Genomic DNA, 13,928 nt, shown 5'->3' with positions numbered 1-13,928 from the left:
GGCAGGGGGTGAAACTGAGCAGTTTATAGGGCTGATGAGGCCAAGAATTCCTGGGAGCAGGAGTTTTCAATGTTCCATCAGCTCCATGGAGAATTGAGCAACGAAAAAAATAAAATGTGCTCGAGCTCTGGAGCTTGGTTTAAAAAACATCTTTTCCAGGAAACCTCCTGGAGTCTCTGGTCAGGTCAGTGTCGATGTCAGGGCCAGCAGGGGCTCAGTAAGGGCTCAGAAAGGATGCGGTCAGCATGCAATCTCTTTGCTCTGAAAGCTCTCCACCACACCATTGCGAACGTTTGGGGACTAGCTTATTGTGACCCCTTCCTGTGCCTTCCTCCAGCCACTGAGCAAACACCGATCAGCTAAGGACACGAGGCTGAGAGTGCCGTCCTGGGTCGGAGAGGTAGTTCCTCAGGGACTTGACCAGAAGTGATCCGAGTTCTTCTCAGACACTGGGCAAGACCGCTAGTGGGCAAGCCCATGGCTGCAGGAGTCAGATGGACCTAAGGTCAAGTTCTGCCTCTGAACTTACTTGCTGTAATGACTTTAGTTTTGCACTAAGATAGCCACTAACCCCGTGTAGCTATTTATAATGAAATTCATTAAAATTAAATAAAGTTTTAAATTCAGTTCCTCTGTCATACTCATCACGCTAATAGTCACTAGTCAACTCAGTAACTACCTGTGACTAATGGCTATCGTATCAGACCATGCCGATGCAGAGCACTGCTACCACCATAGAAAGTGCTACTGGACAGCGGTGCTGTAGACAGTCTTCTGACAGTCGGTTCAAATCCATCCTCTGGCTTTCTTTCCACCACCCAATGACCTCATTATTCTAAGCTCTATTGCCTTGGGAACATATGCTTATCAACCCAAGCCTCAATTTGCTCATTTGCAAAATAAGCATGATATCCATAGTATATCTACCTGTCGTGAGGATTACAGGTGATAGAACCAGTAGACTGATTAGCACAATACGTGGCACATAGAAAGTGTTCAATAAATGGCTCTTGCTATTGCCGTGTGCAAGAATCTTGCCCTCGGTTACTGCTAATACTCTCCCACCTGAGACCACTGGCCCTCTAGACCAGTGGTCTCAAATTCTAGCATGCACAAGACCCACCTGGCGGGCTGGTTAAACCCCACATTGCTGGGAGAGACCTACCTCCAGAGTTCCTGATTTAGTAGGTCTGAGAGCCTGTAATTTGCATTTCTAACAAGTTGCTAAATCTTGTTGATGCCACAGTTCTGGGAAACACACTTTGAGAACTGCTTCTATAGACAGCTCTTCATAAACCATTGCTGTCTCTTTTTTTCAGGGCGGGGGGCGGGGGTGGAGATGGCGGTTAGGGAGTTGTTATTTCTTTGTGAATATTGTCCTTTCCTGAACATACCACACTAAGCTATCCACCTGCCTTTGAACAGGCTAGTTGCTCTACCCCCAAGAGCTCTTTTATCGGCCAGTTTTCCAGCCCCAATTCAGACTCTGATAAACCTGGCCAGCAGCTTCCCTCTGACTCTCCACCCCTGAGTCATTCATTTCCCTGTGCTACGTTTTACATTTTGCTGGTTTGTTTGCTCTACGTAACAGTTTTATGTTTCCCTGTGTGTATTTTCTAAGGTGTAGAAGGTGTTCCACTGGTGCTACCTGGGGCCAATTTTTGTGGTACATCAATCATTTTAGATGGTACACAGAAACAAACAACACTGAACCAAATTCAATGAATTTGAATTGTTTTCAGTTCTTTCCAAATTCTGATTGCATCAAGGAGAAAGCCTGGAGCTGATCTATTTCACCTCCTTGCTGTTAACTCTCCAGCTCAGAGGCTGAGTCCGGTAATTCCATCATCATCCTCCTCATCATCAAAACAATGGCACCTGAAACTCATAGTGCTTTCTGTGTGCCTGGCAGTGTTCTAAGGGCTTTACAGATATTTACATTAATTAATTCAGTTAATCCTCACAACCCTATGAAGTAGATAGAATCATGATTCCCAGCTTACAGATGAAGAAACAGGCACAGAGAGGTTATGTGACTCACTCATGGTCACACAGCTGGAAAGTGGGCAAACCAGGATTCCAACCTAGGCAGTGTATCCAGAGTGTGTGCTCTTAACCACAACACTACTAACGTAGAGTTTAACAATACTGTTTTGTTTTTACCCTTGTTTTCTATTTTGTCAAGTATAGTCTTTTTCTATTTAGCTGGTGATAAAAAGTCTGTTTCTGAACCTGAATTAATATATGACTTAAAGAAAGTGGGGCAAGTGAAGCAGAAATATTTGATGCATAATAGAAGTGGTTCTTAGAGCAGCTGTGAGGTAGCATGCACCTGACTGATTTTGGAGTAACCAGTCCAATCAGACCATGAGCTTCTCAGAAGCAGGATCCTATCCGAGTCAGTCAGGGTCCAGCCAAGGAACAGATGACACGCTGAAAGCCTTATAAAAGGAGCGTAAGGAAGGTGGTATTTAAAGAGATGTGGGCAGGCAGGACTAGGGAATGGCAGGAGGTAGTGACATGCCAGGGACTAGCCACAGAGGGAGAGCGCTACCACCCTGGAAGGAACAAGGGGCAAAGATGGTATTACTAGATTATAATGAGAAGTCACCCCACAGAAGATGTAGCCAAAGGAGAACCAGCTATGAGTGAGGAGGGCCAACCTGTTTCTCCTCTAGCCTTCCAAACTCTGTCCTGCCAGCTCCTGCCGTAGATGAATCCAACTGGAGGCCAGAGGGCAAAAGAGCCTGGGGATGCCATCAATCAAGGTCAACCATACAGGCACAGAGCAGGGCAGAGGAAAGCAGAAATGAGAGTTCACCAGCTCACAGTGGGTAACCAGTGCCACGGCAAGCACAGCGTGGTACACAGGGCATACGTCTAGAAAATGTACAAGACACATTTGCTGCTTTGAATTGAACTGAGCCAAATGTAGAAATTGGTTTTGAGTAAAGCGTGCTGTGTGCTAAAGGCAACTGGACCCTGGACCTCTAGGGTTTCACTTCCAGCGTATCTGGCCATCAGGTTTTACTAGTCTCTTGGGGCTTGAGTCACGCACGTGCGGGAGGAGCAGAGTTGCTGGTGCATGTAAGGGGTTTCAAGCTGTAATTGTATCCTTCACCTCCTCAGAGTGTCTAGACGAGACTGTGAGAGCTGAGAAAAAGAAAAATGACTGCTGCTTTCTGTGGCCCTCGAACAAGTGGGAATTCCTGGCAGAGGCGCCCTTCCCAGAGTACAGAAGAGCAAATCCCCAGAAGCAGCAGAAGCCTCTGCCTGAGGGATGAAGAATAAAAAGGGAAAAGAGATCAATAGGAAGGGGAGTCCAGTCCTGCACTGACAGTAGGAATAGGGAGGGATCCTGCCGATGCTTTCCCGGAAGCTCTTATATGACTTATTATTAGCAATGTTAGTAAGATCTCATATTTATCACACATGCATTATGTGTTAGACACTGTGCTGAGCATCTTACATATTTTGCCGCATTTAATCTCCACAACCACCCTATGAAGCGAGTAGTATTAACCCTATGTTTTTTTTAACATCTTTACTGGAGCATAATTGCTTTACAATGGTGTGTTAGTTTCTGCTGTATAACAAAGTGAATGAGCTATACACATACACATATCCCAATATCTACTCCCTCTTGCATCTCCCTCCCATCCTCCCTATCCCACCCCTCTAGGTGGTCACAGAGCACGGAGCTGATCCCCCTGTGCTATGTGGCTGCTTCCCACTAGCTATCAGTTTTACATTTGGTAGTGTATATATGTCCATGCCACTCTCTCACTTCATCCCAGCTTACCCTTCCCCCTCCCCATGTCCTCAAGTCCATTCTCTATGTCTTTATTCCTGTCCTGCCCCTAGGTTCTTCAGAACCAACCATTTTTTTTTAAGATTCCATATATATGTGTTAGCATACGGTACTTGTTTTTCTCTTTCTGATTTACTTCACTCTGTAGGACAGACTCTAGGTCCATCCACCTCACTACAAATAACTCGATTTCGTTTCTTTTTATGGCTGAGTAATATTCCATTGTATATATGTGTCACATTTTCTTTATCCATTCATCTGTAGATGGACACTTAGGTTGCTTCAATGTCCTGGCTATTGTGAATAGTGCAGCAATGAACATTGTGGTACATGTCTCTTTTTGAATTATGGTTTTCTCAGGGTATATGCCCAGTAGTGGGATTGCTGGGTCATATGGTAGTTCTATTTTTAGTTTTTTAAGGAACCTCCATATTGTTCTCCATAATGGCTGTATCAATTTACATTCCCACCAACAGTGCAAGATGGTTCCCTTTTCTCCACACCTTCTCCAGCATTTATTGTTTGTAGATTTTTTGATGGTGACCATTCTGACTGGTGTAAGGTGATACCTCATTGTGGTTTTGATTTGCATTTCTCTAATGATTAGTGCTGTTGAGCATTCTTTCATGTGTTTGTTGGCAATCTGTATATCTTCTTTGGAGAAATGTCTATTTAGATCTTCCGCCCATTTTTGGATTGGGTTGTTTGTTTTTTCCGTATTGAGCTGCCTGAGCTGCTTGTATATTTTGGAGATTAATCCTTTGTCAGTTGCTTCATTTGCAAATATCTTCTCCCATTCTGAGTGTTGTCTTTTTGTCATGTTTATGGTTTCCTTTGCTGTGCAAAAGTTTTAAGTTTCATTAGGTCCCATTTGTTTATTTTTGTTTTTATTTCCATTTCTCTAGGAGGTGGGTCAAAAAGGATCTTGCTGTGATTTATGTCATAGAGCATTCTGCCTATGTATTCCACTAAGAGTTTTATAGTGTCTGGCCTTACATTTAGGTCTTTAATCCATTTTGAGTTTATTTTTGTGTATGGTGTTAGGAAGTGTTCTAATTTCCTTCTTTTACAGGTAGCTGTCCAGTTTTCCCAGCACCAATTACTGAAGAGGCTGTCTTTTCTCCATTGTATATTCTTGCCTCCTTTATCAAAGATAAGGTGATTGTATGTGCGTGGGTTTATCTCTGGGCTTTCTATCCTGTTCCATTGATCTATATTTCTGTTTTTGTGCCAGTACCATACTGTCTTGATTACTGTAGCTTTGTAGTATAGTCTGAAGTCAGGGAGTCTGATTCCTCCAGCTCCGTTTTTCTTTCTCAAGATTGCTTTGACTATTCGGGGTCTTTTGTGTTTCCATGCAAATTGTGGAATTTTTTGTTCTATTTCTGTGAAAAATGCCATTGGTAATTTGATAGAGATTGAGTTGAATCTGTAGATTGCTTTGGGTAGTATAGCCATTTTCACAATGTTTATTCTTCCAATCCAAGAACATGCTATATCTCTCCATCTGTTGGCATCATCTTTAATTTCCTTCATCAGTGTCTTATAGTTTTGTGCATACAGGTCTTTTGTCTCCTTAGGTAGGTTTATTCCTAGATATTTTATTCTTTTTGTTGCAGTAGTAAATGGGAGTGTTTCCTTAATTTCTCTTTCAGATTTTTCATTGTTAATATATAGGAATGCAAGAGATTTCTGTATGTTAATTTTGTATCTTACTACTTTACCAAATTCACTGATTAGCTCTAGTAATTTTCTGGTAGCATCTTTAGGATTCTCTATGTATAGTATCATGTCATTTGCAAACAGTAACAGCTTTACTTCTCCTTTTCCAATTTGAATACCTTTTATTTCTTTTTCTTCTCTGATTTCCATGGCTAAAACTTCCAAAACTATGTTGAAAAATAGTGGTGAGAGTGGGCAACCTTGTCTTGTTCCTGATGTTAGAGGAAATGCTTTCAGTTTTTCACCACTGAGAATGATGTTGGCTGTGGGTTTGTAATATATGGGCTTTATTAGGTTAAGGTAGATTCCCTCAATGCCTACTTTCTGGACAGTTTTTATCATAAATGGGTGTTGAATTCTGTCAAAACTTTTTCTGCATCAATTGAGATGATCATATGGTTTTTATCCTTCAGTTTGTTTCATTGATTGATTTGCATATACTGAAGAATTCTGGCATTCCTGGGATAAACCCCACTTGATCATGGTGTATGATCCTTTTAATGTGCTGTTGGATTCTGTTTGCTAATATTTTGTTGAGGATATTTGCATCTATGTTCATCAGTGATATTGGCCTGTAGTTTTCTTTCTTTGTGACATCCTTGTCTGGTTTTGGTATCAGAGTGATGGTGGCCTCATAGAATGAGTTTGCGAGTGTTCCTCCTGCTATATTTTGGAAGAGTTTGAGAAGGATAGGTGTTAGCTCTTCTCTAAATGTTTGATAGAATTCACCTGTGAAGCCATCTGGTCCTGCATTTTGTTTGTTGGAGGATTTTTAATCACAGTCTCAATTTCAATGCTTGTGATTGGTCTGTTCCTGTTTTGTTTCTTCCTGGTTCACTCTCAGGAGGTTGTGCTTTTCTAAGAATTTGTCCATTTCTTCCAGGTTGTCCATTTTATTGGCATATATTTGCTTGGAGTAATCTCCCATGATCCTCTGTATTTCTGCAATATCAGTTGTTACTTCTTTTTCATTTCTAATTCTGTTGATTTGAGTCTTCTCCCTTTTTTTCTTGATGAGTCTGGCTAATGGTTTATCAATTTTGTTTATCTTCTCAAAGAACAAGCTTTTAGTTTTATTAATCTTTGCTATTTTCTTCATTTCTTTTTCATTTATTTCTGATCTGATCTTTATGATCTCTTTAATTCTGCTAACTCTGGGGTTTTTTTGTTCTTCTTTCTCTAATTGCCTTAGGTGTAAGGTTAGGTTGTTTATTTGAGATGTTTCTTGTTTCTTGAGGTAGGATTGTGTTGCTATAAACTTCCCTCTTAGAACTGCTTTTGCTGCATCCCATAGGTTTTGGGTCATCGTATTTTCATTGTCATTTGTTTCTAGGTATTTTTTTGATTTCTTCAGTGATCTCTTGGTTATTAAGTAGGGTATTATTTGGCCTCCATATGTTTATATTTTTTACAGTTTTTTTTCCTGTAATTGATATGTAGTCTCATAGCATTGTGGTCAGAAAAGATACATGATATGATTTCAGTTTTCTTAAATTTACTGAGGCTTGATCTGTGACCCAAGATATGACCTATCTTGGAGAATGTTCCATAAGCACTTGAGAAGATAGTGTATTCTGTTGTTTTTCTATAGAATGTCCTATAAATAGCAACTAAGTCCATCTTGTCTAATGTGTCATTTAAAATTTGTGTTTCCTTATTTTTTTCATTTTGGATGATCTGTCCGTTGGTGAAAGCAGGCAATTAAAGTCCCCTACTATTATTGTGTTACTGTTGATTTCCCCTTTTATGGAGTTAGCATTTGCCTTATGTATTGAGGTGCTCCTATGTGGGATGCATAAATATTTACAATTGTTATATCTTCTTCTTGGATTGATCCCTTGATCATTAGGTAGTGTCCTTCTTTGTCTCTTGTAATACTCCTTATTTTAAAGTCTATTTTGTCTGATATGAGAATTGCTACTCCAGCTTTCATTTGATTTCCATTTGCATGCAATATCTTTTTCCATCCCCTCACTTTCAGTCTGTATGTGTCCCTAGGTCTGAAGTTGGTCTCTTGTAGAAAGCATATGTACAGGTCTTGTTTTTGTATCCATTCAGCCAGTCTGTGTCTTTTGTTTGGAGCATTTATCCATTTACATTTAAGGTAATTATCGATATGTATGTTCCTATTACCATTTCTTAATTGTTTTGAGTTTGTTTTTGTAGGGGTTTTCCTTCTCTGTGTTTCTTGCCTAGAGAAGTTCCTTTAGCATTTTTGTAAAGCTGGGTGGTGGTGCTGAATTCCTTAACTTTTGCTTGTCTGTAAAGGTTTTAATTTCTCCATCAAATCTGAATGAGATCCTTGCTGGGTAGAGTCATCTTGGTTGTAGGTTTTTCCTTTTCATCACTTTAAATATGTCCTGCCACTCCCTCTGGCTTGCAGAGTTTCTGCTGAAAGATCAGCAGTTAACCTTATGGGGATTCCCTTGTATGTTATTTGTTGTTTTTCCCTTGCTGTTTCTAATATTTTTCTTTGTATTTAATTTTTGATAGTTTGATTATTATGTGTCTTGGTGTGTTTCTCCTTGGATTTATCCTCTATGTGATTCTCTGTGCTTCCTGGCCTTGATTGACTATTTCCTTTCCCATGTTAGGGAAGTTTTCAACTACAATCTCTTCAAATATTTTATCAGACCCTTTCTTTTTTTCTTCTTCTGGGACACCTATTATTCAAATGTTGGTGCATTTAATGTTATCCCAGAGGTCTCTGAGACTGTCATCAATTATTTTCATTCTTTTTTCTTTATTCTGCTCTGTGGTAGTTATTTCCACTATTTTATCTTCCAGGTCACTTATCCTTTCTTCTGCCTCAGTTATTCTGCTATTGATTCCTTCTAGAGAATTTTTAATTTCAGTTATTTTGTTGTTCATCATTGTTTGTTTGCTCTTTGTTCTTCTAGGTCCTTGTTAAACGTTTCTTGTATTTTCTACATTCTATTTCCAAGATTTTGGATCACCTTTACTATCATTACTCTGAATTCTTTTTCAGGTAGATTGCCTATTTCCTCTTCATATGTTTGGTCTGTTGGGTTTTTACCTTGCTCCTTCAACTGATGCATATTTCTCTGTCTTCTCATTTTGTTTAAATTACTGTGTTTGGGGTCTCCTTTTCGCAGCCTGCATGTTCATAGTTCCCATTGTTTTTGGTGTCTGCCCCCAGTGGGTGAGTTTGGTTCAGTGGCTTCTGTAGACTTCCTGGTAAAGGGGACTGTTGCCTGTGTTCTGATGGATGAGGCTGGATCTTGTCTTTCTGGGCAGGGCCACATCCTATGGTGTGTTTTGGGGTGTCTGTGAACTTAGTATATTTTTAGTTAGCCTCTCTCCTAATGGGTGGGCTTGTGTTCCTGTCTTACTAGTTGTTTTGCATGGGGCATCCAGCACTGGAGCTTGCTGGCCATTGGGTGGAGCTGGGTCTTAGCATTGAGATGGAGATCTCTGGGAGAGCTCTCACACATTGATATTACATGGGGCTGGAAGGTCTCTGGTGGTCCAATGTCCTGGATTTGGCTCTCCCACCTCAGAGGCTCAGACCTGACCCCCGGCTCAAGCACCAAGACCCTATCAGCCACATGGTTCAGAAGAAAAGGAAGAATAAAAAATAAAATAAAAAATGTTTTCTTTTAATAATTAAAAAAATAAAATTAAAAAATAATAAAATAAAAACAAAAGGGAGCAACCAAACAAATAATCAAATCCACCAATGATAACAAGACTAAAAACTGAACTAAGATAAACATAAAAATCAGAAATAAATCAGTCTCAGACAGCCAACCCCATGTCTACAGTTGCTCCCAAAATCGACTTCCTCAATTTTGGGAACGTTTGTTGTCTATTCAGGTATTCCACAGATGCAGGGTTCATTAAGTTGATTGTGGAGATTTAATCCACTGCTCCTGAGGCTGCATGGAGCCTTTCTCTTCTTTGTTCACACAGCTCCTGGGGTTCAGCTTTGATTTGGGCCCCACCTCTGCATGTAGGTCTCTCTCAGGCATCTGTTTCCCACTCCTCAGACAGGAGGGAGTTAAAGCAGCAGCTGATTAGTGCTCTCTTGCTCTCTCAGGCTGGGGAGAGGGAGGGGTAAGGTAGTCCTAATTGGAAAGCAGGGTGAGCCTGCTGTGGCAGGGACCAGCATGACATTGAAACAGCCTGAGGCATGCCCTGTGTTCTTGCAGGGCAGTTATCCCTTGGTCATGGGACCCTGGCAGTGGCGGGCTGCACAGGCTCCTGGGGTGGGGGTGGGGGGTGGTGACCTGTTCTTGCTCACAGGCTTCTTGGTGGCAGTGGCAGCAGCATTAGCGTTTCATGCCCGTCTCTGGGGTCCGAGCTGATAGCCATGGCTCACGCCCGTCTCTGGAGCTTGCTTAGGTGGTGCTCTGCCTTCTGTAGGCACACAGGGAAGGAATCCCCTCTCCTCGTGCACCCCAAAACAATGGTCTCTTGCCTCTTAGGCAGGTCCAGACTTTTCCCCGGACTCCCTCCCTGCTAGCCGTGGTGCACTAGCCCCCTTCAAGCTGTGTTCACGCCGCCAACCCCAGTCCTCTCCCTGGGATCTGACCTCCGAAGCCCGAGCCTCAGCTTCCAGCCCCCACCTGCCCCAGCGGGTGAGCAGACAAGCCTCTCGGGCTGGTGAGTGCTGGTCAGCACTGATCCTCTGTGTGGGAATCTCTTGGCTTTGCCCTCTGAACCCCTGTTGCTGCACTCTCCTCCGTGGCTCTGAAGCTTCCCTCCCACCCACCTCCCGTCTCCACCAGTGAAGGGACTTCCTAGTGTGTAGAAACTTTTCCTCCTTCACAGCTTCCTCCCAGAGGTGCAGGTTCCATCTCTATTCTTTTGTCTCTGTTTTTTCTTTTTTTTTTTTGCCCTGCCCAGGTACGTGGGGAGTTTCTTGCCTTTTGGGAGGTCTGAGGTCTTCTGCCAGCATTCAGTAGGTGTTCTGTAGGAGCTGTTCCACATGTAGATGTATTTTTGATGTATTTGTGGGGAGGAAGGTGATCTCCACATCTTACTCCTCTGTCATCTTGAAGGTCCCCTCCAACACTAACTTTTCTTTTTTTTTTTTTTTTTGCGCGGTACGCGGGCCTCTCACTGTGTGGCCTCTCCCATTGCGGAGCACAGGCTCCGGACGCGCAGGCTCAGCGGCCATGGCTCACGGGCCCAGCCGCTCTGCGGCATGTGGGATCTTCCCGGACCAGGGCACGAACCCGTGTCCCCTGCATCGGCAGGCAGACTCTCAACTACTACGCCACCAGGGAAGCCCCAACCCTAACTTTTTTTTTTTTTTTTTTACTTTTAAAAAAATTTTATTGAAGTATAGTTGATATACAATGTTGTGTTTAATTTCTGCTGTATAGAAAAGTGACTCAGTTATACATATATATATTCTTTTTTATATTCTTTTCCATTATGTTTTATCACAGGATATTGAATATAGTTTCCTGTGCTATACAATAGGACCTTGTTGTTCCTCTATCCTATATATAATAATTTGCATCTACTAATTCCAAACTCCCAATTCTTCCCTCCCCTACCCCCACCTTGGCAACCACAAGTCTGTTGTCTATATCTATGAGTCTGTTTTTGTTTCGTAGATATGTTCATTTGTGTCATATTTTAGATTCCACATATAAGGGATATGATATGGCATTTGTCTTTCTTTTTCTGACTGACTTTGCTTAGTATGATAAACTCTAGGTCCATCCATGTTGCTGCAAATGGCATTATTTCATTCTTTATAATGGCCGAGTAATATTCCTTTGTAAGTATATAACACATCATCTTTATCCATTCATCTGTTGATGGATATTTAGCTTGTTTCCATGTCTTGGCTATCGTAAATAGTGCTGCAATGAACATAGGGGTGCATGTATCTTTTCAAACTATACTTTTGTCTGGGTATATGCCCAGGAGTGGAATTTCTGGATCATGTGGCAACTCTATTTTTACTTTTTTGAGGAACCTCCATACCGTTCTCCATAGAGGATGCACCAATTTACATTCCTACCAACACTCTAGGAGGTTTACCTTTTCTCCACACCCTCTCCAGCATTTATTATTTGTAGACTTTTTAGTAATGGCCATTCTGATTGGTGTGGAGTGGTGCCTCATTGTACCAACCCTAACTTTTAAAAGGGAAAAATGATGCTTACAAAGCCAAAGAAAACACGTTTTAGCTACAATTGACTGAACATTTATTACGTGCCTGGCACCATCTTAGGTGCTTATATTGGGCTACGTATCAAAATGAGGCTGTGTATCCCCCGATAGGGGATCTGCAAGGTCAAAACAATATTCATAATAACACTAAAGTATTTATTTTCCTTTGCCAGTGTATTGACGTTTGCACTTATGGTGCAAAAGAAAACGTGGAAAAACCTGCTGGTGCCAGAGCACAAATGAAGACAGTGCAGCAAACAGCACCCGTGGTCCCTGCATTCTTCCAGTGGAAAAAAAAAATGCCATTTCACTTCATCATGTCTTTGATGAAGCAGAATAATCATTACCTTTGTTAAAGCTCAAGGCTTGAGCACATATCTTTTTAGATTCTGCATGAGGACATGGGACGATGACATCATTCACTTCTACACATGTCAAGTTCCTTGTTTGTCTCAAGGAAAGACACTGGCACAAACAACTGAGTTGCAATCTGGTATAAACTCTTTCTTCATGGATTACTGTTCGTACTTGGAAGAACAACTGAAAAGCTATAAGCATTCAGATGTGGATAACTGGCAGACATGGTCTCAAAAATTAATTAAGTGATCCTGTTATGTAAACGCAAACAACTGACAGTGTTTGTTGCCAATGGTAACAGTCAAGCTTTTGAGTGAAAACTAGAACTTTGGAAAACACATGTCATTTTTAACTTGCCAGCTTCCCAATCCTTACAGACTTCTCTGATGAGATCTGTGGTGACATTAATGAATGTGGTATTTTGATGTTATCTAAAACATTTGTCAATATCTGACAAATAATTCACATTCAATAATTCCCTGATCTGCATAATTCAGGGAACCAATATTTCTTAAATGTCCAAAGCATCATGTTACAAAATCATGCACAGGTAAAACATTGATTCAAAGTGTAAAATAGCCAATGGATTTTAAGGTAACATAGTACGAAAATTTCACTGATATGTTTTCAGATTTCAGATTACAACTTTTAAAGAACCTGACAGTAAAGTCTTGCAGTATCAAAAAGCCATTTTTGATACTGCATACATTTCCCTTTTCCAACTACATATCAGCATGAGGCTAAATTTTTTTCTTATATTGCAGGCAAAACCATATATGGCAACACAGTGAATACAGAATTATGGGATTATGAGAATCTGTCTATTAAGTCCCATATTAAAAAGATTTGCAAAAATGCCACTCTTCTCAGTAACTTGTTTTGGAAAATGTGGTTATTTATCATAAAAAATGTTAATTATATAACACTGTAATTAGTTCATGATTGTTACATTTAAATAAATTAGTAGATAAATGATTTTTAAATTTCTCAGTTGTAATTTCTAGTATGGTAAATATTAGTAGATATAACCCACATTTTAAAATAAAAAATATAAAAGCTCTCTGGGACCCTCAATCATTTTTAAGAGTGCAAAAGTGTTCTGAAGCCAAAATGTTTGAGAACCACTATTATATCAGAGCCTTCCCCATTGCAATGAGATCCTGGAGATAAGAGCATTTCAGAGACTTAGAAAAATGTATGAGACCCAGATAGAAGGCTCCAAATCTACAAAATGAAAACAGTAAATGTAAAAATTAATAAACGTTTAATTACATGTCTACAAAATGTGCCAACATGCCAGCTTCATTCACTGTTACATTTAGTATTCATAAAGATTTCATTCCATCAAATACAAGTTCAATTTTCTCACTTCACAAATCCCCCTACGCATGCCCAGTAATTATCAGGAACTCATTTACTCATAAATGAGTAATGTAGTGCCAAATAATTTCTAAAACACAAGTATAAAAATCTTGACAAAAATTCTTTAAAAAGTATGCTTTATGTGGGGTATGGACGCAGCTGTGTTTGATATATTGTGTGACGTGGCCTCCAAAAGTCAGCAAATGTAGGGCTCACGAAGGTCCTGCTTTAAACGCAGTGTCTTGTTGCCTTTAAACTATACCTCTCCTGGAAGCACTTCAGTAAAAGAAGATGTCTTCACCAGGAGAAATATTTTCCCTGACTTTGGTAGGACTGGGAAAGAGAATCACGTAATGAAAATACAATAAACCGTCAGCAGAGGAACAAAATCAGAGGGGAAGGAGAGACAAGCTCTGTGGTGTGGGTCTCTGAGCAAAAGCACAGCTGGCCCTGCCTCTGCCTCCCAGGCAGGAGGGGATAGCAGGCTCTCAGTCCAGGTCCTCATTATTAGGTGTGAGTAAGA

The sequence above is a fragment of the Orcinus orca genome, chromosome 8 (genome assembly GCF_937001465.1).
Source record: "Orcinus orca chromosome 8, mOrcOrc1.1, whole genome shotgun sequence".
NCBI lineage: Eukaryota > Metazoa > Chordata > Mammalia > Artiodactyla > Delphinidae > Orcinus > Orcinus orca.
The sequence above is the reverse complement of the archived record's forward strand: the minus strand, read 5'-3'. Positions refer to the sequence as shown.